Below are 19370 nucleotides of genomic sequence, written 5' to 3' on the forward strand. Positions count from 1 at the left end.
TAGAAACATTATTAGAAATATACTTTAACTAGCTAAAGAGCGCGGCGTTTCCCGGGCAAGGTAACCAACTGTGGTTAGTTATAAAAAATTATAATGATTATATTGCACATAAAACATTTCACAACATATATTCAACAATAAAGAACAAATTAATATATAGTGTGTATATATATATATATATATATATATATATATATATATATATATATATATATATACAGTATATATATATATATATATATATATATACACACAAAAAGAATACAGCAGCACATGTGCATGAATCTAGGCTATGTGAAAACACAGAAACACATTAAAACCATTCAATTTGGATAATAATCCTCAAAAATATTTTTTCAGATTTTTTTTTAAAACTTACAGTAAGATGAAAATGAAGGTTCTTAGTGCATAAATTGGCCAATTCATGTAAGCCCATCAACCACGGCAAGGTGACCTCCCCTGATGGGTCCCTGCTCTACCATTCATAAGCAACTTCTGGGCCACCAGCCTACAATTTTGGACAAACATGTCTCTACCGGGCTAAGCCTACAATTTATGGGCAGGTAGAGCTGATTATGGCCACCTGCAAGGCCAATGGGAGGGATGCAAGATCAGACTGGAGGCAGCTTGCACGTGTTCACATTAGGAGGTGCTGGTCCTTTATTTTTTTCTCTACTTAGTTGCTGGATGCTAGCTGCCTCCAGTCTGATTTTGCACCCCTCCCATTGGCCTTGCAGGTGGCCATAATCACCTTTTGTGAATGGTGGCTCCTGTGTTATCTACTGTATACAGAGGTGTTATCAGTCATTGTACAGGAGGAGGAGGAGGTGAGCTGTGACATCACCTTTTGTGAATGGTGGATCCTCTGTTATCTACTGTTTATAGAGGTGTTATTATCAGTCATTCTACAGGAGGAGGAGAGGAGCTGTGACTCATTCATTATGGTAGATTCTGTGTTTTCTACTGTATATAGAGGTGTTATCAATCATTTTATAAGTGCACATTAGTGAGTCATTATATAAGTGGGTAATATAAATTGTAGAGGAGGAGGTCAGCTGTGACATCACCTATTGTCAATCATAGTTCTTGTGTTAAGTACTGTATATAGAGTTGTTATCGGTCATTGTACAGGAGGAGGAGGAGAAGGTGAGCTGTGATATCACCTATTGTCAATCATAGTTCTTGTGTTAAGTACTGTATATAGAGTTGTTATTGGTCATTGTACAGGAGGAGGAGAAGGTGAGCTGTGAATGGTGACAGGGCCAGCATTATGAGGGGAGGGGTTTGTAGAGCTCAGAGGCATGGCGTTCTTGTACACAGTCATTTTTTTCCCCTAACTTTATGTGTGCACATTGTGGTTAGCCAATCAGGGTGCAGGAAACACCCACAATGGTTTGTGTCATTGGCTGCTTAAGTCACATGTACCTCTCCATATAAATAGCCGACATCTTGTTTTAGTGCCATTTTGACACTGTAACAGAGAGGCTGCACCTGACGCTGGCACTGTTAGCAGCAAGATTTTGGTTAGTTAACTAGGCAGTTGAATATCAGTCAGATAGTGTAGCCAGTTAGTGCCCAGTGTGCCTGTTAAATTTGCATTGACAACATTTTTTTTGGCCATTACTGAGGTTCACAAACAAAGCCAGCAGGGCACATGTCCTACAAGTGTGTTGTGCACTGCTTCTATTGTGCTCCATGCATGAGCATAGCATTCTAAATACTACTTTTTTTCACTAGCTAAATATTAACCCCTTTCTGCCATCTGACGTACTATCCCGTCCATGTGACCTGGGATTTAATTCCCATGGATGGGATAGTACGTCATATGCGGCCAGGTGTCAGCTGATTATCACAGCGGACACCAGGCACTATGTGCCAGGCCCCTGGCACATTAACCCCTGGCACACTGGGATCAAACATGATCTAAGCCTCCCGGGGGCACAGGGAAGAATCGCGCAGGGAGGGAGCTCCCTGCCTGCTTCCCTGGACCCTCGGAACAGCGCGATGTGATTGCGCTGTTCAGAGGGCCTCCTTCCCTGCAGGCCCCTGGATCCAAGATTGCTGTGGAGGCCTTCGGGGTCCTACAGGGAGGCGGCTTTCTCAGTGCCTGCTAAGAGCAGGCGCTGAGAAAGCCTGCAGTAGGGCCTAACAGAGCGGTGATCTGACACACTGCTGTGCAAGGTGTCAGATCAGCGTTCTGACACTTTATTATATTGTCCCACACTGTAAAATAATTTTTAAAAAAATCCCAAATGAATTAAAAAAATATCCCTAATAAATTCTTTTTTTGTAAATAAAAAAACAAAACAATAAAAATACACTTATTTAGTATCACCGCCTCCGTAACGACCCACCCTTTAAAACTGTCCCACTAGTTAACCCCTTTAGTGAACCGCTTCAAAAAAAGGCAAAAAAGAAAGGTTTTATCATCACACCGCCGGACAAAAAGTGCAATAACGCGCAATAAAAGACGTATATAAATAAACATGGTACTGCTGAAAATGTAATCTTGTCCCGCAAAAAATGAGCTGCCATACAGCATCATCAGCAAAAAAATAAAAAAGTTATAGCTTGCAGAATAAAGTGATGCAAAAATAATTATTTTTTTGTATAAAATTGTTTTTATTGTATAAAAGCGCCAAAACATAAAAAAATGACATAAATGAGGTATCGCTGCCCGAAAATGGTACAAATAAAAACGTCAACTCGTCCTGCAAAAAATAAGACCTCACATGACTCTGTGGATCAAAATAAGGAAAAATTATAGCTCTCAATATGTGGTGATGCAAAAGCTATTTTTTACAATAAAAAGCGTCTTTTAGCGTGTGACAGCTGCCAAACATAAAAACCGCCACAAATAGTAAATCAAACCCCCCCGTTATCACCCCCTTAGTTAGGGAAAAATAATAACATTAAAAAAAAATGTATTTATTTCCATTTTCCCATTAGGGTTAGGGCTAGAGTTATGGATATGGGTAGGGCTGAGATTAGGGTTAGGGGTATGTTGGGGTCAGGGTTGGAGTTAGAATTGGGGGGTTTCCACTTTTCATGCCCATCAGAGGCTCTCCAAATGCAACATGGCGTCTGGTCTCAATTCCAGCCAATTCTGCGTTGAAAAAGTCAAACGGTGCTCCTTCCCTTCCAAGCTCTGCCATGCACCCAAAGTGGTTTACCCCCACATATGGGGTATCAGCCTACTCAGGACAAATTCCACAACAGCTTTTGGGGTCCAATTTCACCTGTTACCCTTGGGAAAATAAAAAATTGGGGGCAAAAAGAACATTTTTGTGGAAAAAAATATGATTTTTTTCATTTTTGGGGCTTTACGTTATAAACTTCTGTGAAGCACTTAGGGGTTCAAAGTGCTCACCACACATCTAGATAAGTTTCTTGGGGGGCCTAGTTTCCAAGATGGGGTCACTTGTGGTGGGTTTCCACAGTTTAGGCGCATCAGGGGCTCTCGAAACGCGACATGGCGTCCGCAGACCATCTCATCAAAGTCTGCATTCCAAAACGTCACTACTTCCCTTCCGAGCCCCGATGTGTACCCATACAGTTGTTTTCTCCCTCATTTTGGGTATCAGCGTTCTCAGGACAAATTGGACAACAACATTTGGGGTCCAATTTCTCCTGCTACCCTTGGGAAAATAAAAATTGGGGATTAAAAGATCATGTTTATGGAAAAAATATGATTTTTTTATTTTTACGCCGGGGCGTTATAAACTTCTGTGAAGCACTTGGGGGTTCAAAGTGCTCATCACACATCTAAATAAGTTCCTTGGTGGGTTTAGTTTCCAAAATGGTGTAATTTGTGGAGGGTTTTAACTATTTAGGCACATCATGGGCTCTCCATACGTGACATGGCTTCTGATCTCAATTCCAGCCAATTTTGCATTGAAAAAATCAAACAGTGCTCCTTCCCTTCTGAGCTCTGCCATGCGCCGAAAGAGTTGTTCTCCCCCCACACATCAGGTATCAGTGTAGTCAGGACAAATTGCATAATAGCTTTTATGGTCCAATTTCCCCTGTTACCCTTGGTAAAATAAAAAAAAATTGGACCTGAAGTAATTTTTTTGTGAAAAAAAGTTAAATGTTCATTTTTTTAAACATTCAAAAAATTCCTGTGAATCACCTGAAGGGTTAATAAACTTCTTGAATGTGGTTTTGAGCACCTTGAGGGGTGCAGTTTTTAGAATGGTGTCACTTTTGGGTATTTTCTATCATCTAGACCCCTCAAAGTGACTTCAAATGTGATGTGGTCCCTGAAAAGAAATGGTGTTGTAAAAATGAGAAATCGCTGGTCAACTTTTAACCCTTATAACTTCCTAACAAAAAAATTTTGGTTCCAAAACTGTCTTGATGTAAAGTAAACATGTGGGAAATGTTATGTATTAAGGTTTTTGTGTGCTATATCTCTGTGATTTAAGGGCATACAAATTCAAAGTTGGAAAATTACTAAATTTTTTAAATTTTCGCCAATCACACTTTATCATTTTGTTGGGTTGAAATTAACCCTTTCGCGCCATACCCTGTTTTTGCCTTCGCGACCGGGCCAATATTTTCAATTCTGACCAGTGTCATTTTATGAGGTCATAACTCAACTGTTGAACACTTCAACGGATCCTGGTGATTCTGAGGATGTTTTCTTGTGACACATTGTACTTTAGGATTGTAGTAAAATTTATTTCATATGACTTACGTTTATTTGTTAAAAAAATGGAAATTTGGCAAAAATTTTGCAATGTTCAAACTTTTAATTTGTATGCCCTTAAATCAGAGAGTCATATCACATAACATATGTCTACTTTACATCAGCACAATTTTTGAAACATAATTTTTTTTTTGTTAGGAAGTTATAGGGGGTAAAAGTTGACCAGCAATTTCTCATTTTTTCAACCAAATTTACAAAGACATTTCTATTAGGGACAATCTCACATTTGAAGTGAGTTTTGGGGGTCAATATGACATGAAAATACGCAAAATTGACATCATTCTAAAAACTGCACCATTCATGGTGCTCAAAACCACATTCAAAAAGTTAATTAATCATTTATGTGCTTCACAGGAACAGAAGCAATGTGGAAGGAAAAAATGAACATTTAAGTTGTTTTTACAAACATTTTACTTCAGAAACAATTTTTTTATGTTCACAAGAGTAAAATAAACCACAAAATTTTATGTGCAATTTCTCCTGAATACGCCGATTCCCCATATGTGGGGATGAACCACTGTTTGGGCGAACGGCAGAGCTTGGAGGGGAAGGAGCACAGTTTGACTTTTTCAATGCAGAATTGGCTGAAATTGAGATTGGATGCCATGTCGTGTTTGGAGAGCCCCTTATGTGCCTAAAAAGTGGAAACCCCCCCACAAGTGACTCCATTTTGGAAACTAGACCACCCAATGAACTTATCTAGATATGTGGTGAGCACTTTGAATCCCCAAGTGCTTCACAGAAGTTTATAACGTAGAGCCATTAAAATAAAAAAACATTTTTTTTCCACAAAAATGTTATTTTCGCCCCCAATTTTTTATTTTCCCAAGGATAACAGGAGTAATTGGACCCAAAAAGTTGATGTGCAATTTGTCCTGAGTACGTTGATACCCCATAAGTGGAGGTAATCCACTGTTTAGGCACACGGCAGAGCTCAGAAGGGAAGGAGCACAGTTTGACTTTTTCAACGCAGACTTGGCTGTAATTGAGATCGGAAGCCATGTCGCATTTGGAGAGCCACTGATGCGCCTAAACAGTGGAAAACCCCCTAATTCTAATTCCAACCCTAAACCCAACACACTAATAACCCTAATCCCAAACCAAACCATAACCCTAACCACAGCCCTAACACAAACACACCCCTAACACTAATCCCAACTCTAACCATTACACTAACCACAAAAATAACCCAAACACACCCCTAACCCTAATCCCAACCATAACCCTAGCCCCAACCCTATCCCTAATTTTAGCCTCAATCCTAACCCTAACTTTAGCCCCAACCCTAACCCTAACTTTAGCTCCAACCCTAACCTTAACTTTAGCTTAACACTAGCCCTAACTTTAGCCTAACCCTAACATTAGCCTAACACCCTAACTTTAGCCTAACCTTAACTTTAGCCTAACTCTAACCCTAACTTTAGCCTAACAATAACCCTAACTTTAACCTAACAATAACCCTAACCTTAGCCAAACCCTAACTTTAGACTAATAACCCTAACTTTAGCCTAACCCTATCCCTAACTTTAGCCTAACCCTAACTTTAGCCTAACCCTAACCCTAACTTTAGCTTAACAATATTTCCAATTTTAGCCTAACAGTAACCTTAACAGTAACCCTAACCCGAACAGTAACCCTAACTTTAGTCTAACAGTAAACCTAACCCTAACAGTAACCCTAACTTTAGCCTAACAGTAACCCTAAAAGTAACAGTAACCTTAACTTTAGCCTAACAAAATCCCTAAAATTAGCCTAACCCTAACTTTAGCCTAACCTAACCCCGAACTGTAGCCTAACCCTAATTTTAGCCTAACCCTAACTTTAACCTAACAATAACCCTAACTTTAGCCTAACCCTAACTTTAGACTAACAATTGCCCTAACTTTAGCCTAACAATAACCGTAACTTTAGCCTAACTCCATCCCTAACTTTAGCCTAACCCTAAATTTAGCCTAACCCTAACTCTAAATTTAGCCAGCAGTATTTCTAATTTTAGCCTAACAGTAACCCTAACAGTAACCCTAACAGTAACCCTAACCCTAACGGTAACCCTAACTTTAGCCTAACAGTAACCCTAACTTTAACCTAACACTAACCCTAACTATAGCACTATCCCTAACCTGCCTTATCTGTTATGATTGGGTCACCGAGGAGGAGAGTAAGCCCAAGTTAAGCCACAGAAAACCAGAGAGGTTGGTAACTAAGCGGATTGCAGACCCCTGATCCTATCCACACAACTAGCAGTAGCCGTGGAGTGTGCCTACGATGATCCTAGATGCCTCGGCACAGTTGGAGAGCTAACTAAGCCTAAAGCAAGAAAGGGGAAATCTAAACTGCTCCAGAGAAGACCCCAAAGGAATAGATAGCCCCCAAACATATACAGTATTGTTGGTGAGACAAGATGAAAACACAAACGCAGGTAGGAAAATAGACTGAGCAAACAATGGGGCCCACACTGACTAGACAGGACAGGAAAGGAAAGACACTGTCTGCAATCACGCAAAATACCCTGCAAAAAAGTCCAACACGTCTGATGCAAAAATACTGAAGTCGCACGACTTTGCCCACTACATTAGCACTCTGGTATATTCTGAAAGCAGAGCAAAAAGAGGCCAATCTAATAAGGGACAAAAACAAACTGGCACAAGCAGTAACATATGGATGGTGATTCAGCACAGCCCCAGCCGGAGCTGGCTGACCCACACAAAACTGAAATAGACAAAACCAGATCAAATGGGAACAGAATAGCAAAAGAACACTTAGCTGAGCATGCAGGGACTGAGCTGGAAACTAAGACATCAGGAGGCAGGAAAAAATCACCAGCAAGCATATCGGGAGTCGGCTGTCTTAAATCCAGTCTGAAGCCCCAGATCTCCAATCGCCGTCCTCATTATCAGGTGGCAAGCCTGAGGGAGCCCAGAAAGAGAACTCGCAACCCCTCTGTCAATTTGACCAGCTCCACTACCTTCAGTAGTAACCACAGGTAGGCCAGAAAGCGAAATCACAACACTTATCTGTTTTTTCTTTTACTTTATAATAAGATCGCCTACTGGCACAGATGTTGCCAGCAGCACTTGTCATACTGTTTGTACTCTAATCTCTCACTGACAGGAGATCAGAGGAGAAACAGCGGTACTATGAGGCAAATAGCAGGGAAAGTTCATTGCTACAACAAACTTTCCCAGTTATCTGTCTCATTGGCTGGTGTGACGATGACATCATCAGGACTTGAACCAATCAGGTCTCGATGAGGTCGGGGGTCACAGGAAGCATTGTGCGCCCGAATCCCATCGTTATAAGTTACGTGGGGGTCCCGATCAGCACAAAACCACCAACTGTAGACAAACTTCGGCACTGCCAAAGCCCTGCTATCGGAGATGTTTATCTACTGTCGGCGGTCATGAAGCGGTTAAGCTGTGGAGGCCTGATTCTGAGGCCACAAAAGATTATTCTGTTCTTAACGTCATACAGTAGGGGACCTGACTTTAAAATAGTTTGTAGCATCTAGTGTGTTATAGAGGTCTGATCCATAGGCCACAAAAAAATTCTTCTGTTCATAGTGTTATACAGTAGGGGACCTGACTTGAAAATAGTTTCTCACTTTTTTTTCCTGAGATTTTTTTTCATGAGATATTTTTTCCTGATATGTTTTTATTCTAAGATGTTTTTTCCTGAGCTGTTTTTTTCTGAGATATTTTTTCTGCAGCTGTTTTTTTCTCTTGGCATGTTTTTTCCTGACATGTTTTTATTCTAAGATGTTTTTTCCTGAGCTGTTTTTTCTAAGATGTTTTTTTCATGAGCTGTTTTTTCCTGAGCTACTATTTCCTGCGATGTTTTTCCTGACCTTTTTTTTCCTGAGATTTTTTTTTCCTCAGCTATTTTTTTCCTTTCATGTTTTTTCCTGACTTTTTTTATTCTAAGAAGTTTTTTCCTCATATATTTTTTCATGAGACACTTTTTCCTCAGCTATTTTTCCCAGAGATGCTTTTTCTCACATATTTTTATTCTAAGAGGTTTTTTCCTGAGATGTTTTTTTCCTGAGATTTTTGTTTTTGTACACATACAGAATCTGAATTGACTGATAGAAACTTCACCAGCCACATGTTCTGTAATCTTCATTACCTGACCAATGAGGGGTCCAAGAGCTGGAAACCCCAGAGGGAGATGTAGTATTACATGGCGCCAGTTCATGCAGCTGTCTCTCATCATTCTCACATATTCACCCTGTAGTTTGATAACTTATTGTATTGTAATGGTAGATAGAAAACGAAAAATTGGTTGGAATCGAGAGTGGATGCCCCTAGTGATTGGAGAATCCCTGATGTATTTAAAAATAGTGGAAACCACCACAAGTGGCCCCATTTTGGAAACTAGACTGCCCTAGGAATTTATCTAGATGTTTGGGGAGCACCTTGAACTCCCAGGTGCTTCCCAGAAAACTATTTAGTGATAAAAAAATTTAAAAAATCACATTTTTTCCATCAAAATTTTATCCCCAATTTCTTTTGATTTTATTTTCACAAGGGTAACAGGAGAAATTGGACCCCAAAATATGATGTGCAATTTCTCCTGAGTAGGATGATACCCCAAAAGTGGAGGAAAACTACTGTTTGGGCGCATGGCAGTACTCATACAGGAAGGAGTGACATTTTGGAGTGCAGACTTTGATAGAATGGTCTGCGGGCATCATGTCGCCTTCGGAGAGCCCCTGATGTACCTAAACCATAGAAATCCCTCACAAATGACCCCAGTCTGCAAACGAGACCGCCCAACAAATTTATCCAGATGTCTGTTGAGCACCTTGAACCCCCAGATGCTTCACAGAAAATTATAAGGTTTAGTCATGAAAATAGAAAAAAATCACATTTCTTTAATCAAAAATGTTATTTTAGCCCCAATTTTTTTTATTTTCACATATTTTCACAAGGGTAAAAGGAGAAAATGGACCCCAAGATCTGTTGTGCAATTTCTCATATTTGGAGGAAAACTTCTGTTTGGGTGCACAGAAGGGAAGGAGCGACATTGTTGCAAACTTTGATGGGTGAGTCTGCGGGCATTATGTCGCATATGGAGAGCCCTTGATGTGCCTAAAAAGTAGAAATCCCCCACAAGTGACCCCATTTTTGTAACTGATCTAGTGTTTCCTAGTAGGTACATTTTATAATGTATTGGTATTTGTAAGTTGTGAATAGTTTATCAGGTTAATTAATAATTAATAAAAATATTGGAGAAAGAGAAACCAATCACAAACTAAAATGTTTCTATACTAATGCACAAAGCATGGGCAACAAACAAGGAGAATTGGAACTACTAACACAGGAACAGAAATATGATGTAATTGGAATCACTGAAACTTGGTGGGACAATACACATGATTGGAATACAAGACTAGAAGGATACAACTTATTTGCAAGAAACAGACTTGATAAACGAGGAGGGGGTGTCGCATTGTATGTTCGAAACGCGTATATCTGCACAGAGATTGAAGCTTCAGAGACTGGGAGTTCTGTGGAAACTGTTTGGGTAAGAATACAAGGACAGAACAATGGAAAGGACACCATTGTAGGCATTTACTACAGGCCGCCTGTGCAAGCCGAAGATATAGATGAACTCTTTATGCATCAGATGGCCAAGTTCTCCAAAAAATATGACATAGTTGTCATGGGAGATTTCAACTATCCAGACATTTGTTGGGAATCTCTCTCAGGCAAAACTAACAGGTCAAGGAAATTCTTATCCTCTCTTGCTGACAACTTTATCTTCCAAAAGGTAAGGGAGAAAACAAGGGGAACTGCTACCTTGGATCTAATCCTTATAAACAGGGAGGAAATGGTTGAGGAGGTAAAAGTGGCTGGGACCCTAGGAGGTAGCGACCATGCTATTTTAGAATTTTGGATTACTAGAGGTGGAAGACCTGTGAAGACTCAGACGTCAAGGTTAGATTTCAGAAAGGCAGATTTTAAGGGATTCAGAAAGAGAATTGGAGGGATCCAATGGCTGGATATCCTTAAAGACAAAAATGTCCAGGAAGGATGGGAAATCTTGAAAAATGAAATTCTCAAAGCACAGTTGTTAACAATTCCGAAAAGAGGGAAGAATAGGAAGCATTTAAGGAAACCAGGATGGATGAACACAGAACTTAAGCACATGCTAAAAAGGAAGAAAAAAATGTTTATAAAATGGAAAGAGGGAGGCATATCTAAAGAAGAATATAATGCTGTCTGCAGAACCTGCAGGGCACAAATCAGATTATCTAAAGCTGAAAATGAACTGAGGCTTGCAAGAGATGTCAAAAGCAATAATAAAGGATTTTGGGGATATGTCAAAAGTAAAAGAAAAGTCAAAGATGCTATAGGATTTTTACAGGATGAAAATGATGAAATGGTAAGACAGGATGTTGAGAAGGCTGAACTTTTACATTCCTATTTTGCATCTGTTTTCTCTCAGAAAGGAAATGCAACATCAACTGTTATTCACTGTCCTATTAAGGGAATAGAAGAATCCAGGATATCTATAAACAGAAAGATAGTGAGGAAACACTTAGCTAACCTAAATGAATTCAAGTCTCCAGGTCCAGATGAATTACACCCCAGAGTACTGAAGGAGATAGCAGAAGAAATTTTTGAACCCCTCTCCATAATCTTTGAAAATTCTTGGAGAACAGGAGAAGTGCCAGAAGACTGGAGAAGAGCAAATGTTGTTCCTATCTTCAAAAAGGGGAAGAAGGTGGACCCAGGCAACTATAGGCCGGTGAGTCTGACTTCTATACCAGGAAAGATCTTTGAACAAATTATTAAACAACATGTATGTCAATACCTGGATAAGAATGAAGTGATTAAACAGAGTCAGCATGGGTTTCTAACTAATAAGTCATGTCAGACTAACTTAATTTCCTTCTATGACGGTATCACTGATTGGGTGGATCAAGGAAATGCTGTAGATATAGTATATCTTGACTTCAGCAAAGCATTTGACAAAGTCTCTCATACAATCCTTATTGAAAAAATGACTAAGTATGGAATGGACAAGGCAACTGTTAGGTGGATTCATAACTGGCTTAGTGATCGGACCCAAAGAGTGGTCGTAAATGGCTGCACATCCAGTTGGAAGAATGTCTCAAGTGGGGTACCACAGGGCTCTGTCCTGGGCCCTGTATTGTTCAACATCTTTATCAACGATTTAGATGAAGGAATTGAGGGTAAACTAATTAAATTTGCTGATGACACAAAGCTAGGAGGGATAGCTAATACTAGAGAAGAGAGAGAGAGGATTCAAAAAGATTTAAATAAACTGGAGAAGTGGGCAGCAACTAACAGAATGGTTTTTAACAGGGAGAAATGCAAAGTACTACATCTGGGCAATAAAAATGAAAAAAGCATATATAGAATGGGAGGAATAGGGCTAAGTGACAGCACATGTGAAAAAGACTTGGGTATACTAATAGATCACAGACTGAATATGAGTCAACAGTGTGATGCAGCAGCAAAAAAGGCAAATGCAATTCTAGGATGTATTAACAGAAGCATACAGTCTAGATCACGTGAAGTCATAATTTCCCTCTACTCCTCTTTGGTCAGACCTCATCTGGAATATTGTGTCCAGTTTTGGGCACCACATTTTAAAAAAGACATCAACAAACTGGAGCAAGTTCAGAAAAGAGCGACCAGAATGGTGACCGGTCTGCAAACCCTGTCTTATGAGGAAAGGTTGCAGGATTTGGGAATGTTTAGTTTGCAAAAGAGAAGGCTGAGAGGAGACTTAATAGCTGTCTACAAATATCTAAAGGGCTGTCACATTGTAGAAGGATCAACTTTATTCTCATTTGCACAAGGAAAGACTAGAAGCAATGGGATGAAACTGAATGGGAAGAGACACAGATTAGATATTAGAAAAAACTTTTTGACAGTTAGAGTGATCAATGAGTGGAACAGGCTGCCACGAGAAGTGGTGAGTTCTCCTTCAATGGAAGTCTTCAAACAGAGGCTGGACAGACATCTGACTGGGATGATTTAGTGAATCCTGCTTTGAGCAGGGGGTTGGACCAGATGGCCCAGGAGGTCCCTTCCAACTCTACGATTCTATGATTCTATGATTCTAGGTTGGCATGCGTTAGCAATGTAGTGTATGTGAGATTAACCCAACATTGCATATACAGCCTAGGCATGCGGCAATTCCATAACAATTTATAAACCAAAAATCACAAGAGGAAGCAAAAGTTGCCGCAAAATCACGAACTTTATTTAAACAATTTTAAAAAGAGTTTTAAATTTAGAATAAAAGGGACACTATAAGTGCTTACAAAAACCCACTTATAGCAGGAATATATTTACAAACAAAAAATATATATAAACCTTGAAATGCCACACTCGATAGAGATTTCAAAATACATGAATACATATGGAGTTGTAATGCAACTTCCACAAAAAATTTGTTAAATTAAATAGCATTCAAGGAAGAGAATTTTCTTTTTTGCAAGCTGTACTTTTATAGTCAGTAGTATTAAATGTCACATCTAGCATCTATGCTGTATTCAATGCCAAAACAAAGCACAATAAAGTTATATTCAAAAAATTGTGTCTCCATATAGCTAAACTCAAATGCATCTAGAAGTAGGTACTAATGGGGTAAGTCCCCTTTAAATGTGATAATCACATGAGCATGAGTAGAGACCTAATTAACAATGCATGCATAAAACTGTATTAGAACAAATAGCTTCCTGAAGATACACTTGAATTAGAACATAATGTGCAAAAAAGAGGCTAAGTCATTGGCATAAAAAGTACAGACACTGGCAAATAGATTTAAAATATTACCTGCAAGTGGTTGGCAAACCCTGACGCGCGTTTCGCTTATTGCTTTATACAGGGGAGTGTGATATGCAGTGTATGTGAGGTTGGCATATATTTAGTAGCCCATGGTTGAGTATTCTTTTATACACAGGCCAGGTTTGTTGGGTCAGGTGTTGCATTGATAAGTGGTGTGCTTGCGTATCCCCTTTATGTAACACACTCGGCACCTCTTTTGTGACCTTCCCTTCTTTGTGGTTTGAGGGACCTCACATGGGAAATGTTGCTCTGGTACGATACGAGCACTTTTAGTTCTGGAAGTACTGGGACCTTCTCCATCCTGACTTCCAAAGATTAGGGCCTTGATCAATAATACCTCCTGGAACTGAAAGTACGACATTCTGGTCTGGCCTGAACATTGGAATAGTAAGTAAGTCGTGTATATTGTATATAGCTGTATGATTGGCACGGCCAGCTCCTTATGCCACACTTTTGCTTTTCTCATGGCACTGTACAGCTGGAGGACCTTATCAGAGAGATCAACTTCCCTCATGTCCTTGTTGTACTCCAATACAAAGTATGGTTTGGTGACCAGTGTACAGGTACCTCGTAAAGCGGTGTGGGTTCTGCCATCACCATGTATGGAGGTCAAGAAAAGGCATCCATCTTGTCCTTGTACTTGACCACCAGCAAGTTGTGGCTATATTGGGCTCTGTTCGTACCCTATCTGAGCATCTGCCCAATTAGCATCTTAGGGAGGCCTCTCTGATTTTTGTAGACAGCACTGCAGGCTGCGTTAGCTCGCACAAAGAGGGACTTGAAGAGTGGGATGCTGGAATAAACGTTACCTACGTACAGAGGCGTATCCAGGAGGGGGCAACCGGGGCATGTTACCTGGGCGCAGCCGACAGGGGGGCGCCATCGGGCCACCTGATGCGGCGGTCCAAGAAGGAGGCTCCCCGTTGGTGGCATTATGCCGCCCCCACACTGAGATTTTCCCATTCTCTGAGCTGGCTGTCAAACTGACAGTGGGCTCAGAGACAGTGCTGTGCGTCGGTGTACTATTATCGTCTTCAGACGCTAGTACATACACGCAACTCACTCACTTGTTGATAAGCCGCCTCACTGCCCCCAGCACTTCCGCATCAATGAAGCGCCAGCAGCGTGATCAGGTCACATGATCACGCTGCAGAAGTCACACGCCGGCCAGCTCTTCAGAGGCGAAGACTCTTAGGCAGTGAGGCAGTGCTGCGGTTGGTGGTAAGTGCTCCAGACGGGTAATGGAGCTGAAGACACCGAAGAAGACTATTGGTGGAAATTAGGACATGCTCTGGGGGCTAGGAAGGGATGGATGGGGTCGGGGACGGATGCTATATAGAGGCAGTGCAAGGGAATGTGTGAGATTGGGGGATGCCATGGCTGCAGACACATGGATAGGAAGGGAGCAGGGGGGAGTAAATTGATGAGGACAGTGTGTGAGGAGCAAGGCCAGGGTGCAGACATATTCATGTGGTGTGGATGGTGGAGAAACCTGAGGACATTATGGGGGATTGGGGGCAGAAATCTGAGGACATTATGGGGGCAGAAACCTGAGGACATTATAAGAATAAGTGGGGATAAGGGAACATAATGTGTGGGGAGATTTGGAGCGGGGATGGAGGATACTTTATGTGTGGGGGGATTTGGAGTGGGGATGGGGGATACTTTATGTGTGGGGGATTTGGAGTGGAGGTGGGTGTTATTTAATGTGTGGGGGGATTTGGAGTGGGGATGGGGGATTTAATGTGTGTGGGGAGATTTGAGGACACAAATGAAGAGTATGTATGTATGAGGGCATGTATGAGGAAACAGTATAGGGGATGGTAAGTGGGGGGATGGGTGCAGACAGTATGGGGAGCCAAACGGGTAAATGTATGTGGACACAGTATGAGTAGCAATGGGAAAAATGTATGTGGACAGAGTATGGGGAGTGAGGTTTATGGGATGTGTACAGACACAGTATGGGGAGTCAGCTATGTGTCAGCAGACAGCATAGAGAGTGTGGGGGTAAATATATGAGGAGACTGTATGGTGAACAGGTGGGATGTTAGAGGAGACAGTATGAGGAGGAAGGGGAATAGTGTGAGGTGACAGTATATTGCAGATATTTTTATTTAGGAGCATTATAATGACACTTCTATCTTTAAGGTGATCGTGTGGAGATTTGCTGCAGAAGACCGGAGAAGATGGAAGTCTGCAGAGACGAGATGTGGGTGAGAAAACTCATCATGGGGTCTAGACAAGAAGAAGAAAAGAAGGAGAACGACTCCAGAGACGACGTCATCTATAAGGTACCTGGATGTAAATGTTATTTGTGATACTGACTAATTCTCATATTTTTATTTATGTTAGGAACATTATAGGGGTTGTCCATGTTTATGCTGAGTCTGCAGACATTCTATGTGACTGCAGACTTCTGAATTCTCACAGTGCTCACTGCACACTGTCAGGATTCTCTCATGCCGATAATTTACATATATGCAGTCACATGCTGACTAGACATGTGTGGCCTCACTCAATGAAAATGAACGGAGCGAGGACGGGCACGCCTAGTCGGAATGTGGCCAGAAGTATATAAATCACATGCTTGTGCTGACATGACTGTACATCGGCAAGGGAGAATCCTAAATGTGTGCAGTGCATTCGTTGTGAGAATTCAGAAGCTGCTATGTCAGGATTCAGCTCTGCAGGTTCCAGTACTCATCACATGGACACTTCACTCATATGCGACTTTCATACTTACGGTCATGTGACTACGAGCTTCTCTTCTGCTTCTCTCAGTTTTTCACTGAACATTGAGATCATTAGGGAGAGCAGCTCGTCTGTACATGACAAAGTGTGCAAATTGCATATGTGCTGGGGGGGCGCCGAACCGAATTCTTGCCCTGGGTGCCAGAAAGCCTAGATACACCTCTGCCTACGTAGAGGACTGACAACCTTATTAAGAAATCGGTGCACCAAATCCCACACAATTTTCCCACTCATTCCCAGGACAGGGGGACATTCAGGGGGTTCAGTTTGGGTGTCCTTCACTTCATAAACCCTAAAACTGTAGGTGTACCCTGTAGTACTCTCACAGAGCTTGTAGAGTTTACACTGTGTTCCAAATTATTATGCAAATGATATTTTTCTATGATTTTCCTAAATAGTCAGTACAAATGACAGTCAGTCTAATAAAAGTCATCACCCGTTAGAGTATACATCAAATTTTATTGAAGAAACCTCCCAATGATAACAGTATAATCTCCAAAATGAATAAAAACTCAGAATGCACTGTTCCAAATTATTAAGCACAGTAGAATTTCTAAACATTTGATGTTTTAAAGAACTGAAAATGTTCATTTGTGGAATTTGCAGCATTAGGAGGTCACATTCACTGAACAAAAAAGCTATTTAACTCCAAAACATCCTAACAGGCCAAGTTACATGCTATCATAGGAACCCTTCTGTGACATCACCTTCACAATTCTTGCATCCATTGAACTTGGGAGTTTTTGGAGAGTTTCTGCTTGGATTTCTTTGCATGAAGTCGGAATAGCCTCCCAGAGTTGCTGTTTTGATGTGAACTGCCTCCCTCATAGATCTTTTGCTTGATGATACTCCAAAGGTTCTCTACAGGGTTGAGGTCAGGGGAAGATGGTGGCCACACCATGAGTTTATCTCCTTTTATGCCTATAGCAGTCAATGACTCAGAGGTATTCTTTGCAGCATGAGATGGTGCATTGTCATGCATGAAGAGGATTTTGCTCCTGAAGGCACATTTCTGCTTTTTATACCATGGAAGACAGCTGTCAGTCAGAAACTCTATATACAGTACTTTGCAGAGGTCATTTTCACACCTTCAGGAACCTTAAAGAGCCCTACCAGCTGATTCCCCATGATTCCGGCCCAAAACATGACTCCTCCCCCTCTTTGCTGAAGTCGCAGCCTTGTTGGGACATAGTGGCCATCCACCAACCATCCATCTGGACCATCCAGGGTTGCTCGACACTCATCAGTAAACAAGACTGTATGAAAAATAGTCTTATAGACCCACTGCTACAATTTCTGCTTGTGAACACTATTTAGGGGTGGCCGAATAGTAGGTTTATGTACCACAGCAAGCCTTTGAAGGATCCTACACCATGAGGTTCGAGGGACTCCAGAGGCACCAGCAGCTTTAAATATCTGTTTGCTGGTTTGTAATGGCTTTTTAGCAGCTGCTCTCTTAATCCGATGAACTTGCCTGGCAGAAACCTTCCTCATTCTGCCTTTATCAGCACAAACATGTCTGTGCTCACAATCAACCACAAATCTCTTAACAGTACGATGGTCACGTTTAAATTTTTGGGAAATATCTAATGTTTTCATGTCTTGACCAAGGCACTGCACTATTTGATGCTTTTCAGCAGCAGAGAGGTCCTTTTTATTTCCTAAATTCCTTGAAACCTGTGCCCTGCTTAATAATGTGGAACATCATTCTTAAGTAGTTTTCCTTTAATTGGGCTCACCTGGTAAACTAATTATCACAGGAATTTGAGATTGATTTCAGTGATCCAAAGAGCCCTGATACACAATACCATCTATGAGTTTATTTGAAAAACAAAAAATTACATCTTTATGACACTTAAATCCAATTTGCATAATAATTTGGAACGCAGTGTAAATCCATACCTGACTCTCTAACTGGGCAGGTATTGAAGGAATCTGAGCCTCCTCTTGAAATATATTAGGTACTCATCCACGCAAATGTCCCTATAGGGAAAGTACACCTCAGCAAACTTGTTGCTGAAGTGCTCAATGATCAGCCGAACTTTGAAAAGACAGTCAAAATTGGGGGTCATCTCGGGAAGGACATTGTGCAGTATCATTGTAATGCAAACATTTTTGGATTTCTTCAAACACTTACGGGTCATAGCCACTGGAGTGTTGTATAAAACATCAACATTGTAATATGGCCAAAGCTTTGACTTCCCACTAACCCCATGTGGAAGACCAGGCCCCGAACCATCACAATTTTTACAGTGTCTACAGGGGTCCAGTTAGAAAATGATGAAAGGCAGTTTTGTGCCAAAAATTGCTTGGTATACAAATTAGTTTGGGCCACCATGAGGTTTAAGAAATCCACAAAGAAAAAGACTTTTAAAAAGTCTATTCCTGTAAGGACGGTTGTGTGAAATTTGATTCCTGATTGTGGCACAAAATCAGGATTCAGTGGCTCATAATCTTAGGGGGGTGAGGTCCTTACAAGATCAGTAATGGTCGGCACTGATTCAGTTTCTGTCCTGGGGTATCTGGGTGGTGGTTCAGTATCACTTGAGGAAGAGCAGGAGGATTAAAAAATAAAGGAAGGTGGGATCCTCTCCTTCACTATCAGTGTTGGAGGCAAGGAAGGCGTATACCTCCTCCCCTAAATACAGTGATTGGGACAAGCGGGAGATTTTTTCTCGTATGTCATGTCTGTGTGTGTACCAAATTATTTGAGTGTGTGTGAGTGCTTGGTGTAAACTTTTTTTTTAGAAGAGGTAAAAAAAGAAAATAATCTAGAAAGAAAAAGATAAAAAAAATATAAAAATTTGCTAAATTTAATTTAGCAAATTTTTATATTTTTTTTATCTTTTTTACTGACTTCCGTTCAGTAAGTTTGTTTTTTATAAACAAACTTACTGAACGGAAGTCAGTAAAAAATATTTACTGAGAGCCCACAACTGACACTAAACCTGACTCAATTGAGTTAAAAATGCTGTAGTAGTCGCCGATTACTACAGAATATGTTTACATCCCTAATCTACATTTTTTTTATTCATTTTTTCACACCAAAAAAATCCCCCAACAACCGAAGACCGATCGCTGAT

The 19370-nt window shown here is 40.8% G+C and overlaps 1 protein-coding gene across 5 annotated transcripts in view; it reads right to left on the reverse strand.

Moving 5' to 3' along the window:
- LOC141051811 (uncharacterized) overlaps positions 1-19370 on the reverse strand; it is a 646796-nt gene that overhangs the window by 150506 nt on the left and 476920 nt on the right. The gene's annotated exons all lie outside the window — the stretch shown is intronic.

The sequence above is a fragment of the Dendrobates tinctorius genome, unplaced genomic scaffold (genome assembly GCF_039654945.1).
Source record: "Dendrobates tinctorius isolate UK_male_01 unplaced genomic scaffold, ASM3965494v1 ptg000158l, whole genome shotgun sequence".
In the NCBI taxonomy this organism is placed as follows: Eukaryota; Metazoa; Chordata; class Amphibia; order Anura; family Dendrobatidae; genus Dendrobates; species Dendrobates tinctorius.